This window comes from Phyllobates terribilis, unplaced genomic scaffold (assembly GCF_046119375.1).
Source record: "Phyllobates terribilis strain yellow unplaced genomic scaffold, ASM4611937v1 Scaffold_114__1_contigs__length_5359813, whole genome shotgun sequence".
NCBI classification, from domain to species: Eukaryota; Metazoa; Chordata; class Amphibia; order Anura; family Dendrobatidae; genus Phyllobates; species Phyllobates terribilis.
In genome coordinates this window covers 4,552,711-4,571,811 of record NW_027362874.1, presented here as the reverse complement: position 1 = coordinate 4,571,811, position 19,101 = coordinate 4,552,711, and positions in this window count along the sequence as shown.

Below are 19,101 nucleotides of genomic sequence, written 5' to 3'. Positions count from 1 at the left end.
ATTGATATTGTCTTTTTATTCCAATGCGACCTCCACCACTCTTCCAAGGGGCATTAAAACTGCTTTGTTAAGCTACTGTGACCTCCACGTCTCTTCCACGGGGCATTGATATTGTCTTTTTAATCCACTGTGACCTCCACCACTTTTCCAAGAGGCATTAATACAGTCTTCTTAATCTACTGTGACCTCCAAGTCTCTTCCAAGGGGCAATATAACCATCTGGTTAAACCACTCTGAACTCCACAGCTCTTCCAAGGGGCATTGGTATTGTCTTTTTATTCCACTCTAACCTCCACCACTCTTCAAAGGGGCATTGACATAGTCTTTTTATTCCACTGTGACCTCCATCATTCTTCCAAGGGGCATTGATATTGTCTTTTTTTTTCCACTGCCACCTCCACCACTCTTCCAATTGGCATTGATATTGTCTTTTTAATCCACTGCGACCTCCACCACTTTTCCAAGGGGCATTAAAAAGTCTTTTTAAGCTATTTTGACCTCCACGTCACTTCCAAAGGGCATTAAAACCGTCTGGTTAAACCACTCTGAACTCCACAGCTCTTCCAAGGGGCATTGGTATTGTCTTTTTATTCCACTCTAACCTCCACCACTCTTCCAAGGGGTATTGATATTGTCTTTTTAATGCACTGGGACCTCCACCACTCTTCCAAGGGGCATTAAAACCATCCGGTTAAACCACCCTGAACTCCATAGCTCTTTCAAGAGGCATTGATATTGTATTTTTATTTCACTGTAACCTCCACCACTCTTTCAAGGGGCATTGATATTGTCTTTTTATTCCACTGCGACCTCCACCAATCTTCCAAGGGGCAATACAACTGTCTTGTTAAGCTACTGAGACCTCCATGTGTCTTTCACGGGGCATTGATATTGTCTTTTTAATCCACTGTGACCTCCACCACTTTTCCAAGGGGCATTAAAACCGTTTTGTTAATCTACTGTGACCTCCACGTCTCATCCAAGGGGCAATAAAACCATCTGGTTAAACCACTCTGAACTCCACAGCTCTTCCAAGGGGCATTGGTATTGTCTTTTTATTCCACTCTAACCTCCACCACTCTTCCAAGGGGCATTGACATTGTCTTTTTAGTTAAATGTGACCTCCATCATTCTTCCAAGGGGCATTGATATTGTCTTTTTATTCCACTGCCACCTCCACCACTCTTCCAAGTGGCATTGATATTGTCTTTATAATCCACTGCGACCTCCAACACTTTTCCAAGGGGCATTAAAACCGTCTTGTTAATCGACTGTGACCTCCACGTCTCTTCCAAGGGGCAATAAAACCATCTGGTTAAACCACTCTGAACTCCACAGCTCTTCCAAGGGGCATTGGTATTGTCTTTTTATTCCACTCTAACCTCCACCACTCTTCCAAGGGGCATTGACATTGTCTTTTTAGTTAAATGTGACCTCCATCATTCTTCCAAGGGGCATTGATTTTGTCTTTTTATTCCACTGCAACCTTAACCACTCTTCCAATGGAAATTGATATTGTCTTTTTAATCCACTGCGACCTCCACCACTCTTCAAAGGGGCATTAAAACCGTCCTGTTAAGCTACTCTGACCTCCATGTCTCTTCCACAGGGCATTGATATTGTCTTTTTTTTCCACTGTAACCTCCACCACTCTTCTAAGGGGCTTTGATATTGTCTTTTTATTCCACTGCGACCTCCACCATTCTTCCTCGGGGCATTGATATTGTCTTTTTAATCCACTGCGACCTCCACCACTTTTCCATGTGGCATTAAAACCGTCTTATTAAGCTATTGTGACCTCCACTACTCTTCCAAGGGGCATTAAAGCCGTCAATTTAAACCACTCTGAACTCCACAGCTCTTGCAAGAGGCATTGATATTGTTTTTTTATTCCATTGTAATCTCCAGCACTCTTCCAAGGGGCATTGATATTGTCTTTTCATTCCACTGCGACTTCCACCTCTCTCCCAAGGGACATTAAAACCGTCTTGTTAAGCTGCTGTAACCTCCATATCTATTCCACGGGGCATTGATATTGTCTTTTTATTCCAATGTGACCGTCATCACTCTTCTAAGGGGCAGTGATATTGTCTTTTTAATCCACTGAGACCTCCACCACTTTTCCAAGGGGCATTAAAACCGTCTTGTTAAGCTACTGTGACGTCGAAGTCTCTTCCAAGGGGCATTAAAACCATCTGTTTAAACCACTCTAAACTCCACAGCTCTTCCAAGGGGCATTTGTATTGTCTTTTTATTCCACTCTAACCTCCACCACTCTTCCAAGGGGCATTGACATTGTCTTTTTATTCCACTGGGACCTCCACCACTCTTCCAAAGGGCATTGATATTGTCTTTTTAATCCACTGCGACCTCTTCCACTCTTCCAAGGGCATTAAAACAGTCTTGTTAAGCTACTGTGACCTCAACGTCTCTACCAAGGGGCATTAAAACCGTCTTGTTAAGCTACTGTGACCTCCACGTGTTTTCGAAGGAGCATTGATATTGTCTTTTTATTCATCTGTAACCTCCACCAATCTTCCAAGGGACATTGATATTGTTTTTTTACTCCACTGCGACCTCCACCACTTTTCCAAGGGGCATTAATATTGTCTTTTTAATCCACTGCGACCTCCACCACTCTACCAGGGGGCAATAATACTGTCTTGATAAGTTACTGTGACCACCACGTCTCTTCCAAGGGGCTTTAAAACCATCTGGTTATTCCACTCTGAACTCCACAACTCTTCTAAGGGGCATTATTATTGTCTTTTTATTCCACTTTAACCTCCACCACTCTTCCAAGGGGCATTGATATTGTCTTTTCTTTCCACTACGACCTTCACCAGTCCTCCAAGGGGCATTAAAACCATCTTGCTAAGCTACTGTGACCTCCACATCTCTTCCACGGGGCATTGGTATTGTCTTTTAATTCCACTGTAACATCCACCACTCGTCCAAGGGGCAATAAAACCTTATTGTTAAGCTACTTTGACCTTCACGTCAATTCCACGGGGCATTAAAACCGTCAATTTAAACCACTCTGAACTTCACAGCTCTTGCAAGGGGCATTGATATTGTCTTTTTAGTCCAATGTAACCTCCACCACTCTTCCAAGGGGCATTGATATTGTCTTTTTATTCCACTGCAACTTCCACCTCTCTTCCAAGGGGCATTAAAACCGTCTTGCTAAGCTACTGTGACCTCCACGTCTCTTTCACGGGGCATTGATATTGTCTTTTTATTCCACTGTAACCTCCACCACTCTTCCAAGGGGCATTGATATTGTCTTTTTATTCCAATGTGACCGTCACCACTCTTCTAAGGGGCAGTGATATTGTCTTTTAAAACGACTGCGACCTTCACAACTCTTCCAAGGGGCATTAAATCAGTCTTGACAAGCTACTGTGACCTCTACGTCTCTTACAACGGGCAATAAAAGCGTCTGGTTAAACCATTCTTTACTCCACAGTTCTTCCAAGGAGCATTGATATTGTCTTTTTATTCAACTGTAACCTCCACCACTCTTCCAAGGGGCATTGATATTGACTTTTTATTCCACTGCGACCTACACCACTCTTCCAAGTGGCATTGATATTGTCTTTTTAATCAACTGCGACCTCCACCTCTCTTCCAAGGGGCATTAAAACCGTCTTGTTAAGCTACTGTGACCTCCATGTCTCTTCCACGGGGCATTGATATTGTCTTTTTTTCCACTGTATCCTCCACCACTCTTCTAAGGGGCATTGATATTGTCTTTTTATTCCACTGCGAACTCCACCATTCTTCCTCGGGGCATTGATATTGTCTTTTTAATCCACTGCGACCTCGACCACTTTTCCATGTGGCATTAAAACCGTCTTATTAAGCTACTGTGACCTCCACTTCTCTTACAAGGGGCATTAAAGCCGTCAATTTAAACCACTCTGAACTCCACAGCTCTTGCAAGAGGCATTGATATTGTTTTTTTATTCCATTGTAATCTCCAGCTCTCTTCCAAGGGGCATTGATATTGTCTTTTCATTCCATTGCGACTTCCACCTCTCTCCCAAGGTACATGAAAACCGTCTTGTTAAGCTGCTGTAACCTCCATGTCTATTCCACCGGGCATTGATATTGTCTTTTTATTCCAATGTGACCGTCACCACTCTTCTAAGGGGCAGTGATATTGTCTTTTTAAACCACTGCGACCTTCACCACTCTTCCAAGGGGCATTAAATCAGTCTTGATAAGCTACTGTGACCTCTACGTCTCTTACAAAGGGCAATAAAACCGTCGGGTTAAACCATTCTATACTCCACAGTTCTTCCAAGGAGCATTGATATTGTCTTTTTATTCGACTGTAACCTCCACCACTCTTCCAAGGGGCATTGATATTGACTTTTTATTCCACTGCGACCTACACCACTCTTCCAAGTGGCATTGATATTGTCTTTTTAATCACCTGCGACCTCCACCTCTCTTCCAAGGGGCATTAAAACCGTCTTGTTAAGCGACTGTGACCTCCAAGTCCCTTCCATTGGGCATTGATATTGTCCTTTTAATCCACTGCGACCACAACCATTTTACCAAGGGGCATTGATATTGTCTTTTTAATCCACTGTGACCTCCACGTCTCTTCCAACGGGCATTAAAACCGTCAATTTAAACCACCCTGAACTCTACAGCTCTTCCAAGGAGCATTGGTCTTGTCTTTTTATTCCACTGCGACCTCCACCACTCTTCCAAGCGGCATTAAGACCATCTTGTTAAGCTGCAGTGACCTTCACAACTCTTCCACGGGGCATTAATATTGTCTTTTATTCCACTGTAACCTCCACCACTCTTCCAAGGGGCATTGATATTGTTTTTAAATTCCACTGCGACCTCCACCACTCTTACAAAGGGCATTGATATTGTCTTTTTAATCCACTGCGACCTCCACCACTCTTCCAAGGGCATTAAAACAGTGTTGTTAAGCTACTGTGACCTCCACATCTCTTCCAAGGGGCATTAAAACTGTCTGGTTAAACCACTCTGAACTCCTCAGCTCTTCCAAGGGGCATTGATATTGTCTTTTTTTTTCCACTGTAACCTTCAAGACTCTCCCAAGGGGCATTGATTTTGTCTTTTTATTCCACTGCAACCTTAACCACTCTTCCAATGGGCATTGATATTGTCTTTTTAATCCACTGCGACCTCCACCACTCTTCCAAGGGGCATTAAAACCATCTTGTTAAGCTACTGTGACCTCCATGTCTCTTCCACGGGGCATTGATATTGTCTTTTTTTTCCACTGTAACCTCCACCACTCTTCTAAGGGGCATTGATATTGTCTTTTTTTCCACTGCGACCTCCACCATTCTTCCTCGGGGCATTGATATTGTCTTTTTAATCCACTGCGACCTCCACCACTTTTCCATGTGGCATTAAAACCGTCTTATTAAGCTACTGTGACCTCCACTTCTCTTCCAAGGAGCATTAAAGCCGTCAATTTAAACCACTCTAAACTCCACAGCTCTTGCAAGAGGCATTGATATTGTTTTTTTATTCCATTGTAATCTCCAGCACTATTTCAAGGGGCATTGATATTGTCTTTTCATTCCACTGCGACTTCCACCTCTCTCCCAAAGGACATTAAATTCATCTTGTTAAGCTGCTGTAACCTCCATGTCTATTCCACGGGGCATTGATATTGTCTTTTTATTCCAATGTGACCATCACCACTCTTCTAAGGGGCAGTAATATTGTCTTTTTAATTCACTGCGACCTCCAACACTCTTCCAAGGGGCATTAAAACAGTCTTGTTAAGCTACTGTGACGTCGAAGTCTCTTCCAAGGGGCATTAAAACCATCTGGTTAAACCACTCTGAACTCCACAGCTCTACCAAGGGGCATTTGTATTGTCTTTTTATTCCACTCTAACCTTCACCACTCTTCCATGGGGCATTGACATAGTCTTTTTATTCCACTGCGACCTCCACCACTCTTCCAAAAGGGAATTGATATTGTCTTTTTAATCCACTGCGACCTCTTCCACTCTTCCAAGGGCATTAAAACAGTCTTGTTAAGCTACTGTGACCTCAACGTCTCTTCCAAGGGGCATTAAAACTGTCTGGTTAAACCACTCTGAACTCCACAGCTCTTCCAAGGGACATTGATATTGTCTTTTTTTTCCACTGTAACCTCCAAAACTCTTCCAAGGGGCATTGATTTTGACTTTTTATTCCACTGCGACCTTAACCACTCTTCCAAGGGACATTAAAACCGTCTTATTAAGCTACTTTCACGTCCATGTCTATTCCACGGGGCATTGATATTGTCTTTTTAATCCACTGTAACCTCCACCACTCTTCCAAGGGGCATTGATATTGTCTTTTTATTCCACTGCGACTTCAACCTCTCTACTAAGGGACATTGATATTGTCTTTTTAATCATCTGCGACCTTCACCACTCTTCCAAGGGGCATTAAAACAGTCTTGTTAAGCTACTGTGACCTCCACGTCTCTTCCAAGGGGCATTAAAACCGTCTGGTTAAACCACTCTGAACTCTACAGCTCTTCCGAGGGGCATTGATATTGTCTTTTTATTCCTCTGTAAACCCCACCACTCTTCCAAGGGGCATTGATTTTGTCTTTTTATTCCACTGCGACCTCCAACACTCTTCCAAGGGACATTGATATTGTCTTTTTAATCCACTGCGACCTCCACCACTCTTCCAAGGGGCATTAAAACTGGCTTGTTAAGCTACTGTGACGTCGAAGTCTCTTCCAAGGGGCATTGGGATTGTCTTTTAATTCCACTGTAACATCCACCACTCGTCCAAGGGGCATTAAAACCGTATTGTTAAGCTACTTTGACCTCCACGTCAATTTCACGGGCATTAAAACCGTCAATTTAAACCACTCTGAACTCCATAGCTCTTGCAAGGGGCATTGATATTGTCTTTTTAGTCCAATGTAACCTTCACCACTCTTCCAAGGGGCATTGATATTGTCTTTTTATTCCACTGCAACTTCCACCTCTCTTCCAAGGGGCATTAAAACCATCTTGTTAAGCTACTGTGACCTCCACGTCTCTTTCACGGGGCATTGATATTGTCTTTTTATTCCACTGTAACCTCCACCACTCTTCCAAGGGGCATTGATATTGTCCTTTTAATCCACTGCGACCACGACCACTCTACCAAGGGGCATTGATATTGTCTCTTTAATCCACTGTGACCTCCACGACTCTTCCAAGGGGCATTAAAACAGTCTTGTTAAGCTACTGTAACCTCCAGGTCTCTTCCAAGGGGCATTAAAACCGTCCGGTTAAACCACTCTGAACTCCACAGCTCTTCCAAGGGACATTGATATTGTCTTTTTTTTCCACTGTAACCTCCAAAACTCTTCCAAGGGGCATTGATTTTGACTTTTTATTCCACTGCGACCTTAACCACTCTTCCAAGGGACATTAAAACCGTCTTATTAAGCTACTTTCACGTCCATGTCTATTCCACGGGGCATTGATATTGTCTTTTTAATCCACTGTAACCTCCACCACTCTTCCAAGGGGCATTGATATTGTCTTTTTATTCCACTGCGACTTCAACCTCTCTACTAAGGGACATTGATATTGTCTTTTTAATCATCTGCGACCTTCACCACTCTTCCAAGGGGCATTAAAACAGTCTTGTTAAGCTACTGTGACCTCCACGTCTCTTCCAAGGGGCATTAAAACCGTCTGGTTAAACCACTCTGAACTCTACAGCTCTTCCGAGGGGCATTGATATTGTCTTTTTATTCCTCTGTAAACCCCACCACTCTTCCAAGGGGCATTGATTTTGTCTTTTTATTCCACTGCGACCTCCAACACTCTTCCAAGGGACATTGATATTGTCTTTTTAATCCACTGCGACCTCCACCACTCTTCCAAGGGGCATTAAAACTGGCTTGTTAAGCTACTGTGACGTCGAAGTCTCTTCCAAGGGGCATTGGGATTGTCTTTTAATTCCACTGTAACATCCACCACTCGTCCAAGGGGCATTAAAACCGTATTGTTAAGCTACTTTGACCTCCACGTCAATTTCACGGGCATTAAAACCGTCAATTTAAACCACTCTGAACTCCATAGCTCTTGCAAGGGGCATTGATATTGTCTTTTTAGTCCAATGTAACCTTCACCACTCTTCCAAGGGGCATTGATATTGTCTTTTTATTCCACTGCAACTTCCACCTCTCTTCCAAGGGGCATTAAAACCATCTTGTTAAGCTACTGTGACCTCCACGTCTCTTTCACGGGGCATTGATATTGTCTTTTTATTCCACTGTAACCTCCACCACTCTTCCAAGGGGCATTGATATTGTCCTTTTAATCCACTGCGACCACGACCACTCTACCAAGGGGCATTGATATTGTCTCTTTAATCCACTGTGACCTCCACGACTCTTCCAAGGGGCATTAAAACAGTCTTGTTAAGCTACTGTAACCTCCAGGTCTCTTCCAAGGGGCATTAAAACCGTCCGGTTAAACCACTCTGAACTCCACAGCTCTTCTGAGGGGCATTGATATTGTCTTTTTATTCCACTGTAACATCCACCAATCTTCCAAGGGGCATTGATTTTGTCTTTTTATTCCACTGTGACCTACACCACTCTTCCAAGGGGCATTGATATTTTCTTTTTATTCCACTGTAACCCCCACCACTCTTCCGAGGGCAATTGATATTCTCTTTTTATTTCACTGTGACTTCAACCTCTCTTCTAAGGGGCATTGATATTGTCTTTTTAATTCACTGCGACCTCCACGACTCTTCCAAGGGGCATTAAAACAGTCTTGTTAAGCTACTGTGAACTCCATGTCTCTTCGAAGGGGCATTAAAACCGTCTGGTTAAACCACTCTGAACTCCACAGCTCTTCCGAGGGGCATTGATATTGTCTTTTTATTCCACTGTAACCTCCACCACTCTTTCAAGGGGCATTGATATTGACTTTTTATTCCACTGGGACCTACACCACTCTTCCAAGTGGCATTAATATTGTCTTTTTAATCAACTGCGACCTCCACCTCTCTTCCAAGGGGCATTAAAATCGTCTTGTTAAGCTAATGTGACCTCCATGTCTCTTCCACGGGGCATTGATATTGTCTTTTTTTTCCACTGTATCCTCCACCACTCTTCTAAGGGGCATTGATATTGTCTTTTTATTCCACTGCAAACTCCACCATTCTTCCTCGGGGCATTGATATTGTCTTTTTAATCCACTGCGACCTCTACCACTTTTCCATGTGGCATTAAAACCGTCTTATTAAGCTACTGTGACCTCCACTTCTCTTACAAGGGGCATTAAAGCCGTCAATTTAAAACACTTTGAACTCCACAGCTCTTGCAAGAGGCAATGATATTGTTTTTTTATTCCATTGTAATCTCCAGCTCTCTTCCAAGGGGCATTGATATTGTCTTTTCATTCCATTGCGACTTCCACCTCTCTCCCAAGGGACATTAAAACCGTCTTGTTAAGCTGCTGTAACCTCCATGTCTATACCACCGGGCATTGATATTGTCTTTTTATTCCAATGTGACCGTCACCACTCTTCTAAGGGGCAGTGATATTGTCTTTTTAAACCACTGCGACCTTCACTACTCTTCCAAGGGGCATTAAAACAGTCTTGATAAGCTACTGTGACCTCTATGTCTCTTACAAGGGGCAATAAAACCGTCTGGTTAAACCATTCTGTACTCCACAGTTCTTCCAAGGAGCATTGATATTGTCTTTTTATTCGACTGTAACCTCCACCACTCTTCCAAGGGGCATTGATATTGACTTTTTATTCCACTGTGACCTACACCACTCTTCCAAGTGGCATTGATATTGTCTTTTTAATCAACTGCGACCTCCACCTCTCTTGCAAGGGGCATTAAAACCGTCTTGTTAAGCTACTGTGACCTACACGTCCCTTCCATTGGGCATTGATATTGTCCTTTTAATCCACTGCGACTACGACCACTCTTCCAAGGGGCATTGATATTGTCTCTTTAATCCACTGTGACCTTCACGACTCTTTCAAGGGGCATTAAAACAGTCTTGTTAAGCTACTGTGACCTCCAGGTCTCTTCCAAGGGGCATTAAAACCGTCCGGTTAAACCACTCTGAACTCCACAGCACTTCCGAGTGGCATTGATATTGTCTTTTTATTCCACTGTAACATCCACCACTCTTCCAAGGGGCATTGATTTTGTCTTTTTATTCCACTGTGACCTACACCACTCTTCCAAGGGGCATTGATATTGTCTTTTTATTCCACTGTAACCCCCACCACTCTTCCGAGGGGCATTGATATTGTCTTTTTATTTGACAGCGACTTCAACCTCTCTTCTATGGGGCATTGATATTGTCTTTTTAATTCACTGCGACCTCCACGACTCTTCCAAGGGGCATTAAAACAGTCTTGTTAAGCTACTGTGAACTCCATATCTCTTCCAAGGGGCATTAAAACCGTCTGGTTAAACCACTCTGAACTCCACAGCTCTTCCGAGGGGCATTGATATTGTCTTTTTATTCCACTGTAACATCCACCACTCTTCCAAGGGGCATTGATTTTGTCTTTTTATTCCACTGTGACCTACACCACTCTTCCAAGGGGCATTGATATTGTCTTTTTAATCCACTGCGACCTCCACCACTCTTCCAAGGGACAGTAAAACCGTCTTGTTAAGCTACTGTGACATCGAAGTCTCTTCCAAGGGGCATTAAAACCATCTGGTTAAACCACTCTGAACTCCACAGCTCTTCCAAGGGGCATTTGTATTGTATTTTTATTCCACTCTAACCTCCACCACTCTTCCAAGGGGCATTGACATTGTCTTTTTATTCCACTGCGACCTCCACCACTCTTCCAAACGGCATTAAGACCATCTTGTTAAGCTACAATGACCTCCACAACTCTTCCACGGGGCATTGATATTGTCTTTTATTCCACTGTAACCTCCACCACTCTTCCAAGGGGCATTGATATTGTCTTTAAATTCCACTGCGACCTCCACCACTCTTACAAAGTGCATTGATATTGTCTTTTCAATCCACTGCGACCTCCACCACTCTTCCAATGGGCATTAAAACAGTCTTGTTAAGCTACTGTGACCTCCACTTCTCTTCCAAGGGGCATTAAAACCGTCTGGTTAAACCACTCTGAACTCCACAGCTCTTCCGAGCGGCATTGATATTGTCTTTTTATTCCACTCTAACCTCCACCACTCTTCCAAGGGGCATTGACATTGTCTTTTTATTCCACTGCGACCTCCACCACTCTTCCAAACAGCATTAAGACCATCTTGTTAAGCTACAGTGACCTCCACAACTCTTCCACGGGGCATTGATATTGTCTTTTATTCCACAGTAACCTCCACCACTCTTCAAAGGGGCATTGATATTGTCTTTAAATTCCACTGCGACCTCCACCACTCTTACAAAGGGCATTAATATTGTCTTTTTAATCAACTGCGACCTTCACCACTCTTTCAAGAGCATTAAAACAGTCTTGTTAAGCTACTGTGACCTCCTCGTCTCTTCCAAGGGGCATTAAAACTGTCTTGTTAAACCACTCTGAACTCCTCAGATCTTCCAAGGGGCATTGATATTGTCTTTTTTTTCCACTGTAACCTCCAAAACTCTGCCAAGGACCATTGATTTTGTCTTTTTATTCCACTGCGACCTTAACCACTCTTCCAATGGGCATTGATATTGTCTTTTTAATCCACTGCGACCTCCACCACTCTTCCAAGGGGCATTAAAACAGTCTTGTTAAGCTACTGTGACCTCCATGTCTCTTTCAAGGGGCATTAAAAACGTCTGGTTAAACCACTCTGAACTCCACAGCTCTTCCGAGGGGCATTGATATTGTGTTTTTATTTCACTGTAACATCCACTACTCTTCCAAGGGGCATTGATTTTATCTTTTTATTCCACTGCGATCTCCACCACTCTTCCAAGGGGCATTGGTATTGTCTTTTTAATCCACTGCGACCTCCACCACTCTTCCAAGGGGCATTAAAACCGTTTTGTTAAGCTACTGTGACGTCGAAGTCTCTTCGAAGGGGCATTAAAACCATCTGGTTAAACCATTCTGAACTCCACAGCTCTTCCAAGGGGCATTTGTATTGTCTTTTTATTCCACTCTAACCTCCACCACTCTTCCAAGGGGCATTGACATTGTCTTTTTATTCCACTGCGACCTCCATCACTCTTCCAAAGGGCATTGATATTGTCTTTTTAATCCACTGCGACCTCCTCCACTCTTCCAAGGGCATTAAAACAGTCTTGTTAAGCTACTGTGACCTCAACGTCTCTTCCAAGGGGCATTAAAACCGTCTGGTTAAACCACTCTGAACTCCACAGCTCTTCCAAGGGACATGGATATTGTCTTTTTTTTCCACTGTAACCTCCAAAACTCTTCCAAGGGGCATTGATATTGTCTTTTTAATCCACTGCGAACTCCACCACTTTTCCAAGGGGCATTAAAACCGTCTTGTTAAGCTACTTTCACGTCCATATCTATTCCACGGGGCATTGATATTGTCTTTTAATTCCATTGTAACCTCCACCACTCTTCCAAGGGGCATTGATATTGTCTTTTTATTCCACTGTGACTTCAACCTCTCTACTAAGGGGCATTGATATTGTCTTTTTAATCATCTGCGGCCTTCATTACTCTTCCAAGGGGCATTAAAACAGTCTTGTTAAACTACTGTGACTTCCACGTCTCTTCCAAGGGGCATTAAAACCGTCTGGTTAAGCCACTCTGAACTCCACAGCTCTTCCGAGGGTATTGATATTGTCTTTTTATACCACTGTAACCCCCACCACTCTTCCAAGGGGCATTGATTTTGTCTTTTTAATCCACTGCGACCTCCACCACTCTTCCAAGGGGCATTAAAACTGTCTTGTTAAGCTACTGTGACGTCGAAGTCTCTTCCAAGGGGCATTAAAACCATCTGGTTAAACAACTCTGAATTCCACAGCTCTTCCAAGGGGCATTTGTATTGTCTTTTTATTCCACTCTAACCTCCACCACTCTTTTAAGGGGCATTGACATTGTCTTTTTATGCCACTGCGACCTCCACCACTCTTCCAAGGGGCATTGATATTGTATTTTTAGTCCACTGCGAACTCCACCTCTCTCCAAGGGGCATTAAAACTGTCTTGTTAAGCTACTGTGACCTCCACGTGTCTTCGAAGGGGCATTGATATTGTCTTTTTATTCATCTGTAACCTCCACCAATCTTCCAAGGGGCATTGATATTGTTTTTTTACTCCACTGCGACCTCCACCACTCTTCCAAGGGACATTAATATTGTCTTTTTAATCCACTGCGACCTCCACCACTCTACCAGGGGGCAATAAAACCGTCTTGATAAGTTACTGTGACCACCACGTCTCTTCCAAGGGGCGATAAAACCATCTGGTTGTTCCACTCTGAACTCCACAGCTCTTCTAAGGGGCATTATTATTGTCTTTTTAGTCCACTGTAACCTCCACCACTCTTCCAAGGGGCATTGATAATGTCTTTTTATTCCACTGCGACCTTAACCAGTCCTCCAAGGGGCATTAAAACCAGCTTGTTAAGCTGCTGTGACCTCCACATCTCTTCCACGGGGCATTGGGATTGTCTTTTAATTCCACTGTAACATCCACCTCACGTCCAAGGGGCATTAAAACTTTATTGTTAAGCTACTTTGACCTCCACGTCAATTCCACGGGGCATTAAAACCGTCAATTTAAACCACTCTGAACTCCACAGCTCTTGCAAGGAGCATTGATATTGTCTTTTAATTCCAATGTAACCTCCACCACTCTTCCAAGAGGCATTGTTATTGTCTTTTTATTCCACTGCAACTTCCACCTCTCTTCCAAGAGGCATTAAAACCGTCTTGATAAGCTACTGTGACCTCCACGTCTCTTTCACGGGGCATTGATATTGTCTTTTTATTCCACTGTAACCTCCACCACTCTTCCAAGGGGTATTGATATTGCCTTTTATTCCACTGGAACCTTCACCACTCTTCCAAGTGACATTGATATTGTCTTTTTAATCCACTGCGACCTCCACCACTCGTCCAAGGGGCATTAAAACCCTGTTGTTAAGCTACTGTGACCTCCACGTCTCTTCCAAGGTGCATTAAAACCGTTAATTTAAACCACTCTGAACTCCACAGCTCATGCAAGAGGCATTGATATTGTCTTTTTATTCCACTGTAACCTACAGCACTCTTTCAAGGGGCATTGATATTGTCTTTTTATTCCACTACGACTTCCACCACTCTCCCAAGGTGCATTAAAAACACCTTGTTTAGCTACTGTAACGTCCATGTCTATTCCACGGGGCATTGATATTGTCTTTTTATTCCACTGTATCCTCCACCACTCTTCCAAGGTGTATTAATATTGTCTTTTTATTCCACTGCGACTACCACCTCTCTCCTAAGGGGCATTGAAATTGTCTTTTTAATCCACTGCGACCTCCACCACTCTTCCAAGAGGCATTAAAACAGTCTTGTTAAGCTACTGTGACCTCCACATCTCTTCCAAGGGGCATTAAAACCGTCTGGTTAAACCACTCTGAACTCCATAGCTCTTCCAAGGGGCATTGATATTGTCTTTTTATTCCACTGTAACCTCCACCATTCTTCCAAGGGGTATTGATATTGTCTTTTTAATGCACTGCGACCTCCACCACTCTTCCAAGGGGCATTAAAACCATCTGGTTATACCACTCTGAACTCCATAGCTTTTTCAAGAGGCATTGATATTGTCTTTTTATTTCACTGTAACCTCCACCACTCTTTCAAGGGGCATTGATAATGTCTTTTTATTCCTCTGCGACCTCCGCCACTCTTCCAAGAGGAATTAAAAACATCTTATTAAGCTAATATGACCTCCACGTCTCTTCCAAGGGGCATTATAACTATCTGGTTAAACCACTCTGAATTCCACAGCTCATCAAAGGGGCATTGATATTGTCTTTTTATTCCACTGCGACCTCCACCAGTCTTCCACGGGGCATTAAAGCCGTCTTGTTAAGCTACTGTCACGTCCATGTCTATTCCACGGGGAATTGATATTGTCTTTTTATTCCGCTGTAACCTCCACCACTCTTCCAAGTTGCATTGATATTGTCTTTTTATTCCACTGCGACTTCAAACTCTCTTCTAAGGGGCATTGATATTGTTTTTTCAATCCACTGCGACCTCCACCACTCTTCCAAGGGGCATTAAAACAGTCTTGTTAAGCTACTGTGACCTCCACATCTCTTCCAAGGGGCATTAAAACCGTCTGGTTAAACCACTCTGAACTCCATAGCTCTCCCAAGGGGCATTGATAATGTCTTTTTATTCCACTGTAACCTCCACCACTCTTCCAAGGTTCATTGATATTGTCTTTTTAATCCACTACGACCTCCACCACTCTTCCAAGGGGCATTAAAACCGTCTTGTTAAGCTCCTGTGACCTCCATGTCTCTTCCAAGGGGCACTAGAACCGTTTGGTTGAACCACTCTGTACTCCACAGCTCTTCCATGGGGCATTGATATTGTATTTTTATTTCACTGTAACTTCCACCACTCTTTTAAGGGGCATTGATATTGTATTTTTTTTCCACTGTGACCTCCACCACTCCTCCAAGGGGCATTAAAACCGTCTTGTTAAGCTACTGTGACCTCCAAGTCTCTTCGAAGGGGTATTAAAACGGTCTGGTTAAACCGCTCTGAGCTCCACACCTCCTCCAAAGGGCATTGACCATGTCTTTTTATTCCATTGTAACCTTCTGCACTCTTCCAAGTGCATTGATATTGTCTTTTTATTCCTCTGCGACGTCCACGACTCTTCCAAGGGGCTTTAAAACCGTCTTGTTAAGCTACTGTGACCTCCATGTCTCTTCCACGGGGCATTGATATTGTCTTTTTTTTCCACTGTAACCTCCACCACTCTTCCAAGGGTTATTGATATTGTCTTTTTTTTCCACTGTAACCTCCACCAATCTTCCAAGGGGCAATGATATTGTCTTTTTATTCCGCTGCGACCTCCACCATTCTTCTAAGGGGCATTGATATTGTCTTTTAAATCCACAACGATCTCCACCACTCTTCCAAGTGGCACTAAAACAGTCTTGTTAAGCTACTGTGACCTCCTCGTCTCTTCCAAGGGGCATTAAAACCGTCTGGTTAAACACTCTGAACTCCACAGCTCTTACAAGAGGCATTGATATTGTCTTTTTATTCGACTGTAACATCCACCACTCTTCCAAGCGTCATTGATATTGTCTTTCTATTCCACTGCGACCTCCACCACTCTTCCAATAGGCATTGATATTGTCTTTTTAATCAACTGCGACCTCCACCTCTCTTCCAAGGGGCATTAAAAACGTCTTGTGAAGCTACTTTGACCTCCACGTCCATTCCACTGGGCATTGATATTGTCTTTTTACTCCACTGCGACCTCCACCAGTCTTCCAAGAGGTATTGAAATTGTCTTTTTAATCCACTGCGACCTCCACCACTCTTCTAAGGGGCATTGATATTGTCTTTTTAATCCACTGTGACCACCACGTCTCTTCCAAGGGGCATTAAAACTGTCAATTTAAACCACTCTGAACTCCATAGCTCTTCCAAGGAGCACTGGTATTGTCTTTTTATTCCACTCTAACCTCCCCCACTTTTCCAAGGGGCATTGACATTGTCTATTTATTCCACTGCAAACTCCACCACTCTTCCAAGGGGCATTAAGACCATCTTATTTAGCTACAGTGACTTCCACAACTCTTCCATGGGGCATTGATATTGTCTTTTTATTCCACTGTAACCTCCACCACTCTTCCAAGGGGCATTGATTTTTTACTTTTTATTCCACTGCGACCTCTACCACTCTTACAATGGGCATTGATATTGTCTTTTTAATCCACTGCAACCTCCACCACTCTTCCAAGGGGCATTACAGAAGTCTTGTTAAGCTACTGTCACGTCCATGTCTATTCCACGTAGCATTGATGTTGTCTTTTTATTCCACTGTAACCTCCACCACTCTTCCAAGTGGTATAGACATTGTCTTTTTATTCCACTGCCACTTCCACCTCTCTTCTAAGGGGCATTGATATTGTTTTTTTAATCCACTGCGCATTCCACGTCTCTTCCAAGGGGCATTAAAACCATCTTGTTAAGCTACTGTGACCTCCACGACTCTTTCATGGGGCATTGATATTGTCTTTTTATTCCACTGTAACCTCCACCACTCTTCCAAGGGGCATTGATATTGTCTTTTTATTCCGCTGGGAGCTTCACCACTCTTCCAAGTGGCATTGATATTGTCTTTTTAATCGACTGCGACCTCCACCACTTTTCCAAGGGGCATTAAAACCGTATTGTTAAGCTACTGTGATCTCCACATCTCTTCCAAGGTGCATTAAAACCGTCAATTTAAACCACTCCACAGCTCTTGCAAGAGGCATTGATATTGTCTTTTTTCTCCACTGTAACCCACAGCACTCTTTCAAGGGGCATTGATATTCTCTTTTTATTCCACTACGACTTCCACCACTCTCCCAAGGGGCAATAAGACCATCTTGTTAAGCAACAGTGACCTCCACAACTCTTCCATGGGGCATTGATATTGTCTTTTTATTCCACTGTAAACTCCACCACTCTTCCAAGGGGCATTGGTTTTGTCTTTTTATTCCACTGCGACCTCTACCACTCTTCCAATGGGCATTGATATTGTCTTTTTATTCCACTGTGACGTCTACCACTCTTCCAATGGGCATTGATATTGTCTTTTTAATCCACTGCAACCTCTACCACTCTTCCAATGGGCATTGATATTGTCTTTTTATTCCACTGCGACGTCTACCACTCTTCCACGGGGCATTGATATTGTCTTTTTAATCCACTGTGACCTCCATGTCTCTTCCAAGGGGCATTAAAACCGTCAATTTAAACCACTCTAAACTCCACAGCTCTTCCAAGGAGCACTGGTATTGTCTTTTTATTCCACTCTAACATCCACCACTCTTCCAAGGGGCATTGACATTGTCTATTTATTCCACTGCGACCTCCACAACTCTTCCATGGGGCATTGACATTGTCTTTTTTTTCCACTGTAACCTCCACCACTCTTCCAAGGGGCATTGACAATGTCTTTTTATTCCATTGTAATCTTCTGCACTCTTCCAAGTGTATTGATAATGTATTTTTATTCCTCTGCAACGTCCACGACTCTTCCAAGGGGCATTAAAAAAGTCTTATTAAGCTACTCTGACCTCCAAGATTCTTACACAGGGCATTGATATTGTCTTTTTATTACACTGTAACCTCCACCACTCTTCCAAGGGGCATTGATATTGTCTTTTTATTCCACTGTAACCTCCACAGCTCTTCCAAGGGGCATTGATATTGTCGTTTTAATCCACTGCAACCTCCACCACTCTTCCAACAGACATTGATATTGTCTTTTTTTTCCACTGCGACCTTCACCCCTCTTCCAAGGAACATTGATATTGTCTTTTTTTCCTTTGTAACCTCCACCACTTTTCTAAGGGGCATTGATATTTTCTTTTTATTCCACTGCGACCTCCACAACTCTTGCAAGGGGCATCGATAATGTCTTTTTAACCCACTGCGACCTCCACCACTCTTCCAAGGGGCATTAAACCCGTCTTCTTAAGCTACTGCGACCTCAACTTCGCTTCCAAGGGGCATTATAACCTTCAATTTAAACCACTCTGAACTCCACAGCTCTTGCAAGAGGCATTGATATTGTCTTTTTATTCCACTGTAACCTCCACCACTCTTCCAAGGGGCATTGATATTGCTTTTTTTTTTACTGCGACCTCCACCACTCTTCCAAGGGGCATTAAAACCGTCTTGTTTAGCTACTGTGACCTCCACGTCTATTCCACGGTGCCTTAAAACCTTCTGGTTAAACCACTGTGAACTCCAGAGTTCTTCCAAGGGGCATTGATATTGTCTTTTTATTCCACTGTAAATTCCACAACTCTTCCAAGGGGCATTGATATTGTCTTTTTTTTTTACTGCGATCTCCACCACTCTTCCAAGGGGCATTAATATTGTCCTTTTATTCCACTGCGACCTCCACCACTC